Genomic DNA, 18241 nt, shown 5'->3' with positions numbered 1-18241 from the left:
CTGGCTATTCTATATGGTGCGGAAATGTGGGTATACAAACATCATTCCAGCATAGAGAAGCTTGGGGTGCCTGGTCTAAGAAGCATTACAGGTTACTGTACTAATCTCCCTATACCATATGGGATAATCAGCTTAACCAGTCTGCTAAACGTTTGATGCATCACCCTATACTGGAAACAAACTCATGCTGCTCCTGACTGCCTTTTGGATTTTTTAGTGCTATTCAACGTTGATTCTCTAGGGTGCTTGAGTTCTACTAACTGAGGAATTCGACAAAAAAATAAGCACCTGGAATTACTCCATCAACGTTTATTTTTTTTATATGTATACTTATAGAGCGGCGAAAGCCAGCGGGCATCAGGGCGCATAACATAAATCATACAAATGACAACCCAAACAGAGAGCACAAATACAAGAAACTAAGCACAACACCAAGGCAAATACTTAATCTCAACAATTTAAAATCTTTCATGTTGAAAACCATGAGTGGATAAATAAACGGTGAAACTGTTATTAAAAAAAAACGACAACAATTAGCTGATTAATTCTAAACAATTTTAAGAGTAGTGGAAGAGCATATATGCTGCGAGAATGAAATTCTATTCAGATACAGCGGTAAGCTGCAAGACGCACATCCCACAATGATGCAATCAGTATTGTCAGTAGGACACCACTTAGCAATTTCAGTTCTCCGGAGGACTTTTAGGACTTGCATTCTCACACAATCATGACCCAATTTGGAATTAGGCCAAGCCAGGATTTTGTTTTTCAGGGCCTCCCTGGATTGGAATTGGTTTGGCTTGGCAACATTAGTGACAAAGTTTCTCGAGTGCAGGGCAAAACTCCTTAGACTGGAGTCCACAATAGTAGCCATTTTAGATTTCCTTCGTCAGATGTCCTTGCAAGACGGCAAGGCAACCAAAGGAACTGACTTAGTAGGCGGTGTGGTGACCTCTTGCGATGTATTATCTTGCAACCTAAAGAAGGAGTGATGATCTTCGCCTGAAAGGACTCACCTAAGCGACAGGACTCTATAGGGTCTGTTTGTCAGCCCTTATGATGCCCATTCTTAGGAGGGGAAGTTTATGAGAAATGTTCCATTCTCTCAGTTTCCAAAAGATTGAACTTCGAGTTGGGCAGGGATGTAGAAAGCGTTAGAACCAACAAATACCACCCATCTCTGAAAGTCCCTACTATTTGAACAGGCAACAACTGCTCTTGCTGTACTCGCCAAGGTCTAAGATCTTGGAGTCCGCTGTACCCCTATACAGATTTACCACTACATTCTGTCCTTACTGATACCCCATTAATTTCGGCTGGGTTAGCACGGAATGGGCTCCCAAGAATCCCTCTGGGTGATCCACTTCCGTATTCTTATCACACCAGTTAATCCCTCCTTTATTAACTTGGGTGTTAGCGGTCTTATGCTGCGAGGGCATTGACATTGATATCATAAGGTCAACTGCATTATCTTCGACTTGGAGGTCATTCTGAAGCTCTTTGCTGATAAACAAAAGTTTAGGGCAGGCGGGCTGTTCGTGTTGGAGCTTCAATCTGCGTTTGGCACCAATAGCCAAAACATCTGATAAACGGTTATTACTACGGGGTGTCAGTAGTGACGATTGTAGAAGGGGTTCCTCCCTACTCAGAGCGATGGAAAGGGAGCTAGAAGGACCCAATACTTGGGTAGGTCCGGTTTCTCCTTCAGTAAACCGGTCTATTGCCTTATTCATGCCCGACACTGACTGCAGCCTCGTTACAGGCATGGCTCGGAAGGCAGTGGCAAAGCAAAGGAGCTGCTCAATCCACAATTGTGCAGCATAGAGAGCACAACCAGCGTTAGCAGTTTACTAATCTCTTCTATTTTGCAGGATAGGGTGTAAGCAGCTTACCCGCACGTGTGGCGCTGCGATAGCTGAAATGGTGCTCGGGAAGTGCATCTACGTTCTAATCCCAGCCGTTGTCCGCCAAGTGCAGATGAACCGCCGCGAAAGGAACTGCAGAGCTGGGGGATTAACAGACAGTGAACTAGGGCTGGATCTGCAGGCAACAGCGGAAAATAAAGATCACAGCAGCATTATAAACAATGTGATCCTCGCAGTTGGGCTCCACGCGTAGCTGCGGTCCTCGCTGCCGTGACTGCTCCACTCTTCCAACGTGGAGATCAGAGGAAAGCACCCTACCCAAACAGGAGAACATCAAGCGGCACCGCCTAACACAGCCGCCTCTGACGAACCAGTCACTTGTCTATGGAAGCATGCAATCAGCCATGATAAAAGAACAGATAATTATTACACACGTTAACATTAGGGACAACTCGCTCTTTGGATTTAAAATCGGTCCTTAAAAGGAACATCTATGATTCTGAATGTGATCAAATGAGTACTAACTTAGCAAGCAAATTCATGAGCACTGAATACATACACCACTACCCTATTACCCATGATACTCCATTGTACATTAAGGGATTTCCAGTGAATTGCATAACAAAAGAATACTTAAGAATAAAATGCAATACTGTGAATACAATGGAAGTCGGGGGAGCTAGGGAATGAATTCCACAGAACAGGTATTGCAGACTTTGTGGGTGCTTGGTTCTGGAGACAGCCAAAAATATTTTCCTGTCATACGAATCTTTACATAACATACGAAACTTGGCTGCACTTTCATGTGGCATGGCATTGCTTTAACTAGGCATGAGCTTAGTGAAGCAGCGTGGGACAGATATTTAAAGAGAAAGGATTTTCTTTAAATTTACCAGATCACTAGGATGGGTTGTTGCACCGATCAGACTACAGCACATTAACCTAATTTTAAACTTAGATTGGAACCTTATAGAAGGAAAAGGTGATGCTGTGTATAGTTTTTACCTCTAGTACATCTATACTCCTATGTCCCGTCCCCCTTCCTCCATACTTATGGGACATCTCTCCGTCCTGTGGGACGGGACCGGAGCACTTTAAGAAAAAAGCATCCCAAAATGTTTTTTTTAAAAATGTGTCCTTCCTCTCTTTCTGCGGGGGGCCCGGCACGCGGCCGTAACCCCGCCCACCTTGGCTCTGCCCCGCGCATCGCCCATCAGTCCTTTTCTCCGCTCCTTCGGGACTGGACGCACTTGCATCCTCGGAAGATCTTACCTTTTTCCACTCTGGCTCTCGCTAGCGATCATTTACTAGTCTGTCTATGTCGCTCAAACTAGACTTTCCAGACAGTTCGTGTCACTGTCGTTTCGCGTGGGCGGATCCCCATCCTCTTTGCTTAGCGTGTTTGGGTCCGGATCACCGTTGGGACTCCTGTTTTTACTGCGACTCCATTTCGGTCCGGGCACTTCAACGTCGGTTGGAGCGGTGGGAGGTGTTGTTCCGACAAACTCCTTCACATTTTCAGGCATTCGACGAGAAGAAAAAACGCCCAATAAGTTCTTTACTTTTCAGAGCACCCCAGCCGGGGGGATACCTTTCCAGGTTCCTCTCGGGCCGGGAGCGGCGTTGATCGCTCCGTCACCGGGGTTCGCCCTGAGGTGCCAGTTGGACCTAATAATTGTACCGGAGTTTTCTCCGAGGGTCTCCGTAAGGGGCCTGTGGATACCGGAGCACGTTCTGAGGCCCCTCCTGTGAAGGCTGTTTGTAGACCCAGTTCTACTGAATCGTGGGATACCGGAGCTCGCTCTGAGGCCTCTCTGTCGGCTTCCCTCAAAAATAAGACCGGGGTGCGCCCCGCTGTTACCGAACATATGTCCGAGGCCCGCGCAGATAAGGCTGTCACCGGACGTGGGTCCGAGGTCCCTCTTTCAGAGGCTAAAGTTAACAACATTTCTGAGAGGCCTGGCAAGGCCTTGCCGTTGAAGGCGGTTTCTCACCGTTCCCGCTCTTGCGACGACACCAGATCTGTTGAGGGGCCAAAGAAGGAAAGCTCTTCTTTTACCGGCAAGACTGAGGTCCTTCCTGGGAAGGCTGATTTGGCGGTTGGAATGTCTCAGAAACATTCCAGGCCTCACAGTACCGGCTCTGCCGAGGTTCCTTATATTAAGGCTAAAGTTAAGACCCCCCCTGATCCATCGACAGGGACCCCTGCCTCACTTCCTCACGTGCCGCAGTTCCCCTCAGATGATGACAAAATGGCGCCCGTTCCCGCCACGACCGCGGTGGCCATTTTGGGTGCTACCCCTACAACTACGCCATCGGCCTCAGGTGTAGGGCTTGGTTCCTTGGGTGAACATAGAGTCCCTTGTGCGCATCTTTATCGGCCAGTTTACGATTGGAGCGCTCGGATGCCTCTTCCGCATAATGTTTCGTTGCCTGCAGGGTCGGCACCGTTGATTTATGTGGATACATCGGTGGAGGGGCCAGTGGGGCACCCGTCCCCGTTCCGTCTCTGGAATTGTCCACCTCATGACAGGCCTCCTCAGGTTCCGAAACAGTCTCCCGAGGACGCCTTTTTCGGTAAATTTCAAACGCTTATGCGTACCGACCCCATGAGGGAGTATTTCAAAGGGCTTTTTAGGGAGATATGTCCGCCCGCGCCTCCGACTCCACCCGGTGCTCCGGTGGTTCCGCCAGCACCTACCTTGCATACGGTGACTTCCCAGACTCTTCCGCCTTTGCCTCCATTGTCCCGTGTGGGCAAAGCAACGCCTGACACGGCTCAGCAGGATCCTGAGCTGTCGGATGACGCGCAAGGCAATCAGGACAACGAGGACCTTCCCCGCTCTGTCAGAGCTTTTCATGACCGGGTACTGGACATTATGAGCTTCTTAGATGTTCCAGTGCCCGAGGCACCCGCTCCGCAGGAGGGCGTGCTTTCTGGGGCGTTCACCCTGTCTCCCTTGCAGCGTACCGGCCTGTTCTTGCAGAAGGATGTTCTGGCCGAGGTCTGCAGAGTCTGGGAAAAGCCACACTCTGGACTTTTTGTCAATAAGAAAATTGATGAGAGATAGAGGCTGCATTCTTGGGAAGAGGTGGCCCTGTCGTCTTGTCCGCCCTCTTTCTCAGTAGTGGCTGCAGCCACTTTGCAGTCCAGGCCTGCAGCATCCTCTTCCACGACGGCTACTCAGGTTCTGGGAAAGGAGGACAAGCTCCTCGACTCCCTCGGGAGGAAAATCTTTGCAAACTCGGCCTTGCAGCTCAGGCAGGCCAACGCCGAATTGGTATTTGCGCGAACTAATATGCGGATGTGGAAAGGTCGGTCGGAGTTTGAGGAGTTTATCCCGGTCGAGAAGCTGTAAGACTTCAAAGGAGGCCTATCCGACGCCAGGGTCTTGGCCCAGGATCTCCTGGAGGCTGCGGCTCATCACGTAGACACCTCGGCTCGGGGCCTTATGCTGGGGGTCGATACCTTACGGCAGGCGTGATTGCATGCAACTAAATTCTCAAAAGAAGTGCAGGACAAGGTGTTGGACCTTCCGTTCGATGGGAAGGAGCTTTTTCATTCTACAACAGATGTAGAGCTAACCAAGACGAAGGATAGCACTCAGACAGCCAAGTCCTTGTCTGTCCCGATTAAGACTCCTTACAAAACCCAGAGAGCGTTGTCGCAAAGTCTACCTTCCTCTGGCTTTAGGGGCTTCCTCGACCGAAAATCTCGCAGAGTGGATAACCCTGCGGGGAACAACCGCCGTAGGCAACAACGGTTGTGGTTTTTCTCCCGCTCCTCAGCCTCCTCCTCAGGGTCAGGTGGCACCGCCACCAATAAACCTACTAAATGAGTTTTCTGTGCTCGCATGAGACCCCGGTGGGAGGACGCATTGCGTCTCATTGGGAGGCGTGGCAGACCATCACAGAAGACAGATGGGTCTCGTCAGTCGCTCGGTCGGGCTGCCGCTTACCTATACCCCCTACCCCACCCCTCAACCCTCCTTTTCAGCTGTCGGGCTCACCCTCCCTCAAAGCTGAGGTTCAGAAACCGTTCCCCTTGGGGAGCGAGGGGAGGGCTTCTACTCCCGGCTGTTTACAGTGCCAAAACCCAACAAGGCTGGCCTGCACACCATCCTAGACCTTTCCCAGTTCAATCTTTTCATACCCCAAGAGAAATTCAAGATGATTACGCCCAGCCAGATACGCGATTGGCTCAGTGTGGTGGATCTTCAGGATGCGTACATGCATATCCTGATTTGGAACCCACACAGGAGATATCTCCACTTCTCTTTGGGAGAGGAGCACTTCCAGTTTCGAATGCTTCCTTTTGGCTTCAGCTCGGCGCCGCCTGTCTTCACAAAGATGATGTCGGTGATTGCGGCCCATCTTCGTCTCCAGGGTATCCATGTGTATCCATATTTGGACAACTGGCTCTTACGCAGCCCTTGTCCGCTGGCAGCAGCGGGCAATCTCCAGTCTCTCCCTTCAGCTCCCGTTCCATCTTGGGCTGTCGGTGAACTGGCAAAATCTTCCATGACGGTCTCGCAGGATCTGATTTTCCTGGGTTTTTGCTGGAACACGATCGACTGCAGAGTGTACCTGACCGGGGACAGAATGGTGGATCTGTTAGCCACGTGTCAGATGTTTGAGCAGTCAGAGAGCATGTCGGCCTGGTGGTTCCAGAGGCTTCTGGGCCTCATGGTCTTATGTGTGCTGGCTTTTCCTCTTGCTCGTCTCAAGATGAGACAGACCCAGATGGCTCTTCGGAGTTCCTGGCGTCAGGCTGTGGTATAATGATAATGATTCCAGATTACATGAAAGTGGACCTGGATTGGTGGTCATCTCTCAGCAACCCGTCGGTGGGTGCAGGGTTTCAGGACCCAGCTCCTATGGCAACGATCACGACGGACTCCTCCCTTCTGGGATGGGGTGCGACATTAGATCTTCTACAAGTCTCGGACCGCTGGTCGCCTCAGGACAAGCTCCTGCACATAAATCATTTGGAGCTTCTGGCAATCTTTCTAGCGCTCAGGGCGTTCAGACCGGTCATTGCCAACAAGGTGGTCCGCATACGCACGGACAATGTGGTGTCAATGTATTACATCAACAAGCAAGAGGGAAAAAAGTGTCTGGCTGCTTGCAGTGCACATCCCGGGCCAGCTGAATGTCAGAGCGGATGCCCTCAGCCGGCGGACAGTGGTCAGCTACGAGTGGAAGTTGAAGGCAGAGGTCCTCTCATGGATTTTCTTGCGTTGGGGCACACCGGAGGTGGACCTCTTTGCTACGGCGGTAAACAAGAAGCTTCCTCAGTATGCCTCCAGAGGGGGGCTGGGAGCCTCCTCTGGGGGATGCTCTCGAGATCCCATGGCACAACATGAGAGTTTACGCCTTCCAAGCTGAAAAACTCGGTGAACTGTTCCCTCCTACTCATAGCCCCCTGGTGGCCGGCCAGGTTTTGGTTCTCAGAACTTCAACACCTGTCGGTGTATTCGCCGATCAGGTTACCAGTGACCCCCGATTATCTTCATCAGGGGGAACAGCAGATATGGCACCCCTCCCCACAATCGCTCAGCTTGGCGGCATGGTGCCCGAGTTCAGGTATTTAGAGCATCTTAACTTGTCTACGGATAACATGCGTATTATCCAGGCAGGCAGGAAACCCTCGACCAGATCCCAATACAGGAGTAAATGGCTCGGGCTCTGTCACTGGTGTTTGGGAAAGCAGTTGGATCCAAGGGTGGCTACGATTGACGCTGTGCTGTCCTTCGTGTCCTTCCTAGCAGAGTCGGGTGTTCACGTTCTGTCCTGCAGAACTTACCTTTCAGCGGTCTCCGCTTATCTTTCTACAGACCAATGTTGCTACTCTCTGAGTAACTCGGTCGTCAAGAGGCATTTTGCAGGCTTGACACGCCTCTACCCTCCAGTTCGTAGTCCGCACCCGCCGTGAGACCTAAATGTGGTCCTGATGGAGCTGTGCCATAAGCCTTTTGAACCCATGGCCAGGGAGGACCTAAAACACCTATCATGGAAAGTGTTCTTTCTGGTCGCCGTTACCTCAGCAAGGCTGGTGAGTGAGCTCCAGACCTTGTCAGTGGAGCATCCCTTCTTGGTCTTTCACAAGGGCAAGGTGGTCCTACGGACAAACCGTGCCTTTCTACCGAAGGTTGTAACTGAATTCCATCTGAATCAGTCGATCTCCCTGCCGGTCTTTTTTCCGAACCCTACCTCAGAGGCAGAAAGGGTTCTGCACTGTCTTGATGTCAGAAGGGCCCTTAATTTCTAACTTGACAGGACTTCCGAGCTTAGGAGTTCTTCTCAACTTTTTGTGACATTCGGTAACCCTCAGGGTAAGCAGGCGACTATTTCTCGGTGGATCGTCGCCTGCATTACAGAGTCTTTCACCGTCCAAGGGCTGAAACCTCCTAAGGGTATTCATGCACACCTGGTGAGGGGCAAGGCAGCTGCGGTTGCTTTTCAGAAGTATGTCCCCTGGGAGTTCATCGCTAGGGCAGCTACTTGGGCCTCCCCATCCGCTTTTTGTAAGCATCATTGTCTTGACATGAGCTCGAGAGCTGATGCTCAGTTTGGTCAGGCTGTGCTGAAGAACCTTTTTCAAGGAGGAGTATTTCCATCCACCCGTAGTTCCAGTTAGGGGTGCTTTGGAATCTCCCATAAGTATGGAGGAAAGGGGACGGGACGTAGGAGTATAACGAGGTTACTCACCGTAGTGACCACCTTACTCCTAGTCCATAGTCCCCTTTCCTCCATATGCCTGCCCGCAGTCCCCTCTAATAAGGTTCCTCTGTTATTGCTAATAGGTCTCTGACCTGGCGATAGAAAAGGACTGATGGGCGTTGCGGAGCCAAAGTGGGCGGGGTTACGGCCGCGTATCGGGCCCCTCGCAGAAAGAGAGGAGGAACACATTTTTTAAAACATTTTTTTTGGATGCTTTTTACAAAGTGCTCCGGTCCCGTCCCACAGGATGGAGAGATGTCCCATAAGTATGGAGGAAAGAGGACTATGGACTAGGAGTAAGGTGGTCACTACAGTGAGTAACCTGGTTATTTGATCATTTTGTATGTGATATTTACATAGATATGTATTGTGTATGATTTAAAACGTAATATTATAGCCATAATGGCTAGATATACTTAATAAATAAAAATATATGTATTGTTACACTCAAGGTGCCCAACTATTAAAGCGGGCAATTGTTCTGGAATTCCATCTCATTCTAGTAGTAACATGATAAATAGTAGTGGAAGCTAAATGGTAAAATGTCTTTGCCCCAATTCTAAATTTAGAGTTAGTTGTAGAACAGAATGGTCACCCCACAGTAGTTTCTATCACAGCAAAAGAAATGCAAACATCGAGAAAAAATATCAGGAAATAAACAGTCTATAATAGAGGCCTGTAAAATTCTTTTCAAGGTATGTTTGGGAGGAATATTACCACGGAAATTGCTGTTAATTCCGTGTAGATTCCATAAGGTAATTAAAACATTCCAGCATTTACCTCTAATAATTGAGCTAGTTGAATCATCTTCCAAATTGGACACGATCATCTCAGTTAATACAACTGCAATTTACATCCCCAGCAAGTAAAATTATCGTTAATTAATTCTCGTTCCACTCCCAAGTGCTTAAAAAAGGATTTGTCGGGTTCTAGCGGGATACCAGTATACATTTAATTGAAAAGCAATCAATCAATCGACTGATTGTGACGTTGTAGAGTCACACCAACATATTTTTGTAGCTAAAATATCCTGCAACATCGAATTCACGTGAACATAATTACTAATCAAGTTTGTGTGAAAGGCAGTAATAAAGGGTGCCAAACAGGCCTTTCTGTGCAGATAAAAAAAATGTAAGGATTATAGCCATCTATCCCGAGGCCCTCAATCAACACATTTCTTTTTAACATAAAATGTTATCACAAAAAGAAAAATCGTTATAATTAAAAAGATAGGTATGTACACGTGTATTCTAAGAAACACATATTAGCTGGTTAAGAGTTTTATCTCGGGGATATTCTCGCCGTTTTTGATAGGCCCAATTTTTTTATTGAATTGATATTTTATTTATATCGCGCTCATGCACGTGTTTCAGAGTGCCACATGGCAAGGGAGGGGAACAGGGGAGAACAAAACAACGATCTTACTAAGCTCAGTGACATTGAGAATGCACAAGTGCATGGGGGAGAGAGAGGGGAAAGTGCAAGGAAGGGGGGGGAATGGAAAGTGCAGAGCAAAAGGAGAACAGAATAAATAATAATAGCAACAAAAGTGGTAGTGCAGCCAGCAAGTGCTGCTTTTAAGGCAGAAGACAGGTTAGGTCGGATAAGTGCAGGAAGAAAAAGGGGGGCGGGGGTAAACTGTATGGGTACAGATACAGACCCCAGTGCAAGGGGTGGCCCGGGGGCAGTGCAGGAGGTTGGCAGGGTGAGCAGGAACCTGGGCCCGGAGGACAGAGGGTGGCCAGGTGCACAATGCCAGGAGAGAGTATATCAGCAGGGGACGGGGGGCGGGGGGTGGAGGCAGAAGCAAAGATGAAGGTCTTGATTTGAAAATCATGCAATCAAGGACCAATCTTGTTTATCCCAAATAGAGGTGGATTCACTCTGGTCCATGAACGCAACGTTCATTTGACCGGTTTTGTCATTACAATGAATTTTCACAGGGCCAGATATATAGGCCTAGAATTAGTATTGCCACGTTTAACATGCAACTCTTCACTTTTAGTGTCATGTGCTCATAACCAAACTGTCCAAATGCTGGTGCCCGTTCCAATAAAACACTCATAATTAAGTTCGAGGAACAAAGAATATGAACCAAATGATTTCTATCATCAATTGGAAAGATTACTAAATCAATATCTTTAGAAGTAAGAAGTCAGGCTTGGAATTTTATGAAGCACTGACAAACTGTTGTGCCGATTTAAAACGTGGGTCAAAGTAGCAGACAAAATACTTTAAGCCAATAGCGAGTGGAGGGACAGAGCACACATCTTTACATCACAAATGTCATAGCCTTTGTTTTAGCTGTATCCATCTTGACTGACATGTAGTGCTTTTCTTCTAAAGTAAGGAAGTGCATAATGCTAGGAACATGCACAGGATTGCCTTTCTGTTTATTATTGTCTGAATCACGAGTAATATCTGTCAGAGTGCATAGAATACGTGGAAAAATCAATAATAAATAGAACCTCTTCTTGGGTAATGTCACAATCAATCTAGGTTTCCAACTATTGTCCTGCTGGAGTTGGATTGATCTTGCGGACTTGCAGGTTTTTCCGTTTCCCTGGAGCCCCTTGCCACAAGTTATGCAGTTTGGATTGCTTGGTTTTAGAGGGATTTAAACAAACATGACATTGAGGATTTAATTAAACTGCACGACATCCTTTCTTCAGACGAGCCCTTCAATGCTAAATAATTAGCTTCCATTGAGGAGTGTTTTAATGTACGCAAGAACTTTCTGGAGCCCGCATTTTTTATTGGAGCAATATTCTTAAGGTCATTGTTTTTTTTTCCTTGCCTATTTTTGTTTAGATTGCTTACACTTTACATTTTAATGATATCACCGGAATAACGGGCGGTAAATGCCATTTTTATCAGCCATCTAACTAAATGTCTTGATCATTCACTATAGATATTCATTCATTACTTTATTTCGTCTAAGCCATGAAAGCTTATAGACAAAAACATCCAAAAATATACAAAACATCACAGATTTCCAATAAATATACAGATTAGAAGCAGCTTTGAATTAGAGATAATCTAAATATCACTCAATTAGAACATAAATGGCTAAATTCATACGAACAGTTTGAGCTAGGGCACAATAAGGACTGCATACCGTTAATGGATTGTGAACCTTAATATTCTGGACGATGGGGCCTCACTTGGGGGCCTGTTCCACAACAGGTAAAAGAGGGTGAGGTGGAGACGCGCTAGACACTGCAGCAATAAGGCACACAGATAATATAGTTGATGCTTTAATTGTAGCAACGGCTGTTTCTGCTACAATTAAAGCATCAACTATATTATCTGTGTGCCTTATTGCTGCAGTGTCTAGCGCGTCTCCACCTCACCCTCTCTTTTACCAGTTTCCAGTTCCAGCCAGGGTGGTCTGGCTGCGGGGGTGGTAATTGTTGGGTGTCCTGACCCACGTTTAAGCTATCATGCCACAACATTTGGTGCTGTGGGCTTAGAAAATTCAAGATGGCGGAAAACCCACATGTGCGCCGAAATCCAGGAAAGCTGCGCAGTTTGTGCGCACACCAAAATGGTTGCCTCACTTGCCACCCACCAGTGCGAGAATGAAAGGCCGGGTTGCCATGAGGGAAATGGGTTGCCAAAGGAAAAACAGTAGCGCCGGTTAGCTTCAAAGCGCTTTAAAACCACCATTGGACTACCCGCACAGTAGTCTGAAACCATTGGGAATGGCAATGCTGATTGCCAAATGCAACCTAGAATTGTGGGGAATTCATTTTCTTAAATCCCAAAAATGGGTGCAGTACCAGTACTCACCACTATCCAAAAGCCGGCAGTTTAAAACCACCCTGTGTTTCTCTGAAGGCAAGCCAAAGTGCCTATTTCAAACATTGCAATATGTGCAAAATATTCACTGAACACCAGCAGACATTGGTAGAATGGAGTTTTGTGTGCCTACAAAATCTGGGAAATGAAGAGCCCAGAACAATGCTTATAACAAAACTGGCTGAGCTATGGAGTCAGCAGTTTAAGTTGCACTGGATTTAAAGACACTAAAATCGAAAAATGTTTAGATTAAATGAGTGACCTATGTTTGGTGTCACATGCCTTTGTAACTGTTGAAATGTCATAGTTTTGCACTTAGAATCAGCATTCTAGCTGCATATGTAAAAATGTTTAGTTTTATTTGAATGCAGGAACTGGGGAACAAAAAGTGACATTTTATCTGAAACCTGGCTTAAGGAACTGAATTCTGCCTGGCAACTACCCCCATCAGGAGTGAAACTTGAGTCACAGCTGTGTTCCCAGGCCTAGCTGCCCTTTTGCTGCTCACACTAAGGATATGCCATCTATCTGATAATTGAACTACCTGTGCTCTGCAGGAAAGTGAACAAAGCCCTGTCCTGGCTCAGGCAAAGGTTTTATTGGCAGGAGTCGTAAATGGTCGTAAAAAGTGGCTTCCTCCTGAGGAAAGGGGAGGAGCACTGCCTGTGAGAGCAAGCTGGCTTGGCAGAACTGGATAAACCAGTATTTCTACCTTGTGCTGAGAGGAAACCACACCCCTTTAGAGCCAGAACATAACTTTAAAAAGATGAATAACTCATAGAGCGGACATGTGAACATTTTATAAATGATACCATAATTCTTGTGATTTTTCTGCCCACAGTTTAAGAGGTTTTTAGAACCGGTGGTATGTTCAGGGGGGTGTTAGCGGAAAAGTGGATATTACTCTAAATGTATGCATGTTAAAAGTCTGAAACTTCATCAGTTAATGTCCATACTCCCTGCGCACATGTATGTAAAGTTGGGTTACTGTCAGAAATTGAAAAATCAGTTAAAAAGTCAATTATGTGCCATTTCTGAATGCAAGCTCTTAGAAACAGCAGATTTGGACAGAGACATGGCTAAATTCAGCCACACCATGTATATGTAATTTCAAGCAACTGTGTAACTGTGAAATATGTCTTTTATTATCAAATATAGAATGTGTGCAATCTGACAGAGGAGTGTCCTATCTGCAAGCCATAAAATGACATCCCTCTGACTCACAGTTCATTCCCCAATCAAATGATAAATGGAAGTTTGACCAATTAGAAGCTGAGAGAGAGGTAGGGTCAGTGATGCTAGAACACACCCACATTCTAAACACATAAAAGCAGACAGACAGACAGGACAGATAGGGACCTTCAATTCCATCTGCAGCGGGACGCTCTGCCGGAAAAATCCATACTTTACCTCCATCAAACCTCCAGAGAGCCAAACTAGAGACTTCAATCTATCCAGAACTAAGAGACCAGACCAGAGAGAAAGCAGTGCTGTACCCAGAGAGACCCAGACCAGCAGAGAGAGCTGACCCAGATCACTGTGAAGTGCAGAGACCAGAGGCGACTCTAAAATCTGACCAGATCCGTGGCGTGGCCCATTTCCCTCAAGAATATAGTGTGAGTACCTAGAAAACTGTGCAGATCCAATCTCCTAGTTAAAATAATATAATTCAATCTATTAACCTAAGTAGAACTGCCTGATAGATCCAAAGCTGTCACCTGTCATTCATTTGTAAAGCTGTCACTTGTCATTTTCTAGTTGCAAGCTGCACTTGTCTTTTTGAACTTTAAAATTTCAAATCTGAAAAACGACCTTCACTAAATCGCTCATATCTCCGCGACCGTTTGTGCTAGAGACTTGCAGTAACTTATTTGAAAGCTTAGAATCTTAGCTTTGAATCGCACCAAGAACCACCTTCCTACCCCTTATAGTTTTACCGCAATCGCGGAACACGCATCCGCGAATTTTACCGCGATTTGCACATTTCTTCACATGTAAAAACTGCTGCTGCTTGCCTTCCATTTGCCAGAAATTCGTTTAACCTGCTAACTATCCCTGCATCATTGCTAGTGTGAGCTGGACTAATATTAACTAGATACCACTCACCCTGAACCTCTGAAAGGGAATTAAAAGCATTTCCAGCATATTTCTCATCCATTGCTAGCACATATCAAAGCATTTTGCCTGTGTTTTCAAAACTCCTATCTGTTTTCTGTAGTGTAAGCTTGCTGGGGTGAACTGATTTACATTGATTGCATTTCTGAGAACTGTGTGTTTTCCTTCCATTTCCTTGCCTTGCATCAAGGGGGGGAGGGGATTGCCAGAGAAAAGTGATTACATTGTTTGGTTGAAATCATATTGAGTATTTTCTGTACTGCATTCATTGAATATTGCATCCACCTGAGCTTACATAAAGCATCCTCTACCACATTATACTTTTGTTCCTATTTACCAGTGTGCTACCTTATCCATTTCATGTCAACTCATTAGTGATTATAAGAAGTGTGCTAGTGCCAGATTCTCTGTTGTTGATCTTTATCATATCAGATTAAGTGTGCTATTCAATTATTAATTTATTATAAAGTGTGATATATATATATTTTAAATTATCAAATAAACCTTTTAAACTTGCAAAACAGAACTACTTCTTGGCTCAGTGGGGTCAGGGGGATTCCAAGAGAGGGGTGTTATATAGGGGTAGTCATCCAGAACGCATGAACTGGACATAAAGATATATCAATAAGGGTTTTCATTCACTATTATAGACTAGACGTTGACTTAGCTGTAGTGTTGAATTGAATCCTCTTACATAATGCTGCAGACACTTTACAATTTTTGATAGAATTTTTACTTCAATCAGTGATCACTAGCGCACAGACTTTACTTGCGAACCCACAGCTTTTCTTCAACTGTTCCACAACAGGACAGCATTTGCTCCAGTGAGCACTGTCCGCTTCACAGTATTTCCACAGTACAGGTGGCTAAATTCTAATAAGGAATTGGATGTGGGTCAGCATATCTTTTTAGAATTTAGTAGGGCCTCAACTAAGCCATGATCTATAAAGTCAATTCTAATGAAGTCATGTAAATTGGTTCCCCGTTGATGGATCCTGGTGCAGTGTGCGATTTTTCTCCCGGGTAACAAATAAACAACCCCTCGGTGGAACTGTATGTGCAATCTCCTAGTGCATGCCTAGTAGGTTGCTTTACGCGCTGAAAGGTCAGGACACATGTTAGTAAGCTGAAGGACTTGGATTGAATTTTGGCTAAGCGCAGGATAGCTATGACATGGAAATCGTTTAGAGGCCCGGGGATAGAGGAAGGACCTGTTTTAATGGGGGGGGGGGGCGCCGAGACTGCGGCCTGGAAAAAGGTGTCACATGAGATCAGTGGGAGGAATGAGAGAGTAGGAGGGGTTAATACACACCTTGTTTGCCAAGACAGGTACGATGGAAGCAGAGGGAGACTGACCTCGGCACATTTTAGGCATCTCTACCTATCCAGAATGCAAAGCGATTATATGGCGATTGTAAAGCAGGTGGGGGAGCGAGGGGAAGGGTATTGGTGTGGTGGTGGAGGGTGGGGCGGGAAGGGAGATTGGCACAATGTTTTGAATATGTTTCTGTTGAAGTGTGTTGATATGTCATTTGTATATGTGGTGCCAAGGTTATTTTGTGTTATTGAGAAAATAAAATAAATAAAAATAAAACAGCCCCTCATCACACAAATCCAGTGAATGCACTTGTTTAGAAGGGCATCCCTGGGCTCGTGGTAGTTTGTGGCAAGCTTAGGGACCTTATGAAGGTAGAGTGACCTCCACCTCCCCCTCCCCCTCCCACGCCTCTTGGCCCCCTAACCTCCTGCCCACGATGCTTTGGGCCCACTGTTAGCAGTTGACGAAAAGGAGTCATGGCCCAGCCGGATTATTACCCTTCCAGGTATAGCGATTACCCCGGGTGCCCCAACTACCTTAGGGCCCAGGGTGTACTTCAATGATGTCTGGAGAAGACAATCACTTTTCATCCTGTGGACACAGTTAACTGACTTTCAGATGATTCAGTACTTGCTCGGCAGAGCGCGCTCTGATCAACCAATCGTCCAGGTAGGGGTAGACATGGATCCCCCTCTCCTGAGGTGCACTGCCACCACTACCATTAACTTGGTGAAGACCCTCGGGGCGGAGGTCAACCCGAATGGCAGGACTCGAAACTGATAGTGTGAGTCGCCAACTACGAACCTCAGGTATTTTCTGTGTTGGAGATGAATCGGCACATGAAAATAAGCATCCTGGAGGTCCAATGACACCAACCAGTCCTGGAGTTGAAGGGCCTGAAGGATCTGAGAAAGGGTAACCATCTTGAACTTGTCCTTCCTGAGGAACTTGTTCAAGTTTCTTAAGTCCAAGATGGGTCTCAGTCCTCCGTCCATCTTGGGATAAAAAAAATACAGGGAGTAACAACCCTTGGTCCTCTCTGCTGCAGGTACTGGTTCTATAGCACCTTTCTCCAGCAGGGTGAGTGCTTCCTGCTGTAGGAGCGGTTTGAAAGTTTCAACGGGTGTCTCCCTGGTGGATTGCTTTGAGGTTGCTTTAGAAAAGGAAGGCAATAGCCTTGGGCTATTTCTAGAGCCCAAGCATCTGAAGTAATGGCTCTCCATTCTTGCAGATGCTGCGACAGCCTGCCCCCTACAGGTGTTTTGTGATGCAAGTCCTCAGAGTGGTTTTGTAGCGGATGTTGCAGCTGCTGATGGCAAAGAGGCTGCAGCTGGAGCTGGCTTAGCATGTTTTCCTCGTCCACTACGAGTGGCCTTTGTTTGGCCCCTTTTACTGGCCATTCCTCTCGTCTTCCCGTATGAAGTGAAATAACGATAGGATCGTCCCCTCCATGATTGCCCTTGCGCACGAAAAGGCTGAGGTTGCTTAATAGCAGCTCCTAAAGATTTGGTTGCTGCTTTTGAGGTCTGCAACCTCTCAAGGCTTTCGTCAGCCTTGTTGCCAAAAAGGTGAGACCCGTTGAAAGGCATGTTCAGAAAGCGGTTCTGTACGTCCAGTGCAAAACCAGACTTCCATAACCACGCAAACCTGCGCATTACCGTGCTATTGCCCATGGTCCTGCTTACACTATCCGCAGTGTCCAATCCAGATTGAAGGGATTCCTGCATGGCCTCCTTTCCATCTCCAACGATGGCTCGGAAACCTTCCATTTCTTCCCCTTCTGGTATGTGCTCGGCCGCCATTGCGATGCACTCACAGAGTGCACGAAAATTTTGCCAAAGCACATGTGGAGTTGGCAGATTTTAATGCCATGCTCTCGGCTGAAAATACCTTCCGTGCCCAACCATCCACACACTTATCGTCCCTGTCTGGAGGGATAGACGGGTACACAAGTTTGTTGGAAGCTCTGGCTACCTGTATGACCAAACTCTCGGGAGTTGGATGTTTTGACAGATAGCAGGGGTCGCTACTGGCCGAGAGGTATTTTGATGCGAGGGATGTATTTACCGGAGCAATAGAATCCGGAGTTTACCAATTCTTGGCCACACTGTTTTGTAAGGCTAAGTGAAAAGGTAGTACTGGGTCTTCAGTGGGACCATGGTCCAATATGTCTGTTAAATGGTCCTGGACAAATTGGGCTGGTGGTCTAGCCCATCCCAAGTAATCTACCACCTTGATCATTAACGGACGGTAAGATGGACTGGCATGCTCTCCTGGATCTGGTCTACCAAAGTCATTCTCAGGAGAGGTGTCAATGCCACTTGCATTGTGTAAAGACTCCACCAAATCCCTCATTCTGCTTTCTTCTGAGATCAAGCATTCTGGGACATTTGGGGTGCCATATTCCAATCCAAAAGGT

At 46.7% G+C, this 18241-nt stretch overlaps 1 protein-coding gene across 1 annotated transcript in view; it reads right to left on the bottom strand.

Moving 5' to 3' along the window:
- Positions 1-18241, bottom strand: part of PIWIL2 (piwi like RNA-mediated gene silencing 2) — a 2524398-nt gene that overhangs the window by 2313797 nt on the left and 192360 nt on the right. The gene's annotated exons all lie outside the window — the stretch shown is intronic.

This window comes from Ambystoma mexicanum, chromosome 10 (assembly GCF_040938575.1).
Source record: "Ambystoma mexicanum isolate Mex_15411 chromosome 10, UKY_AmexF1_1, whole genome shotgun sequence".
Classification (NCBI taxonomy): domain Eukaryota; kingdom Metazoa; phylum Chordata; class Amphibia; order Caudata; family Ambystomatidae; genus Ambystoma; species Ambystoma mexicanum.
The sequence above is the reverse complement of the archived record's forward strand: the minus strand, read 5'-3'. Positions and strand labels throughout refer to the sequence as shown.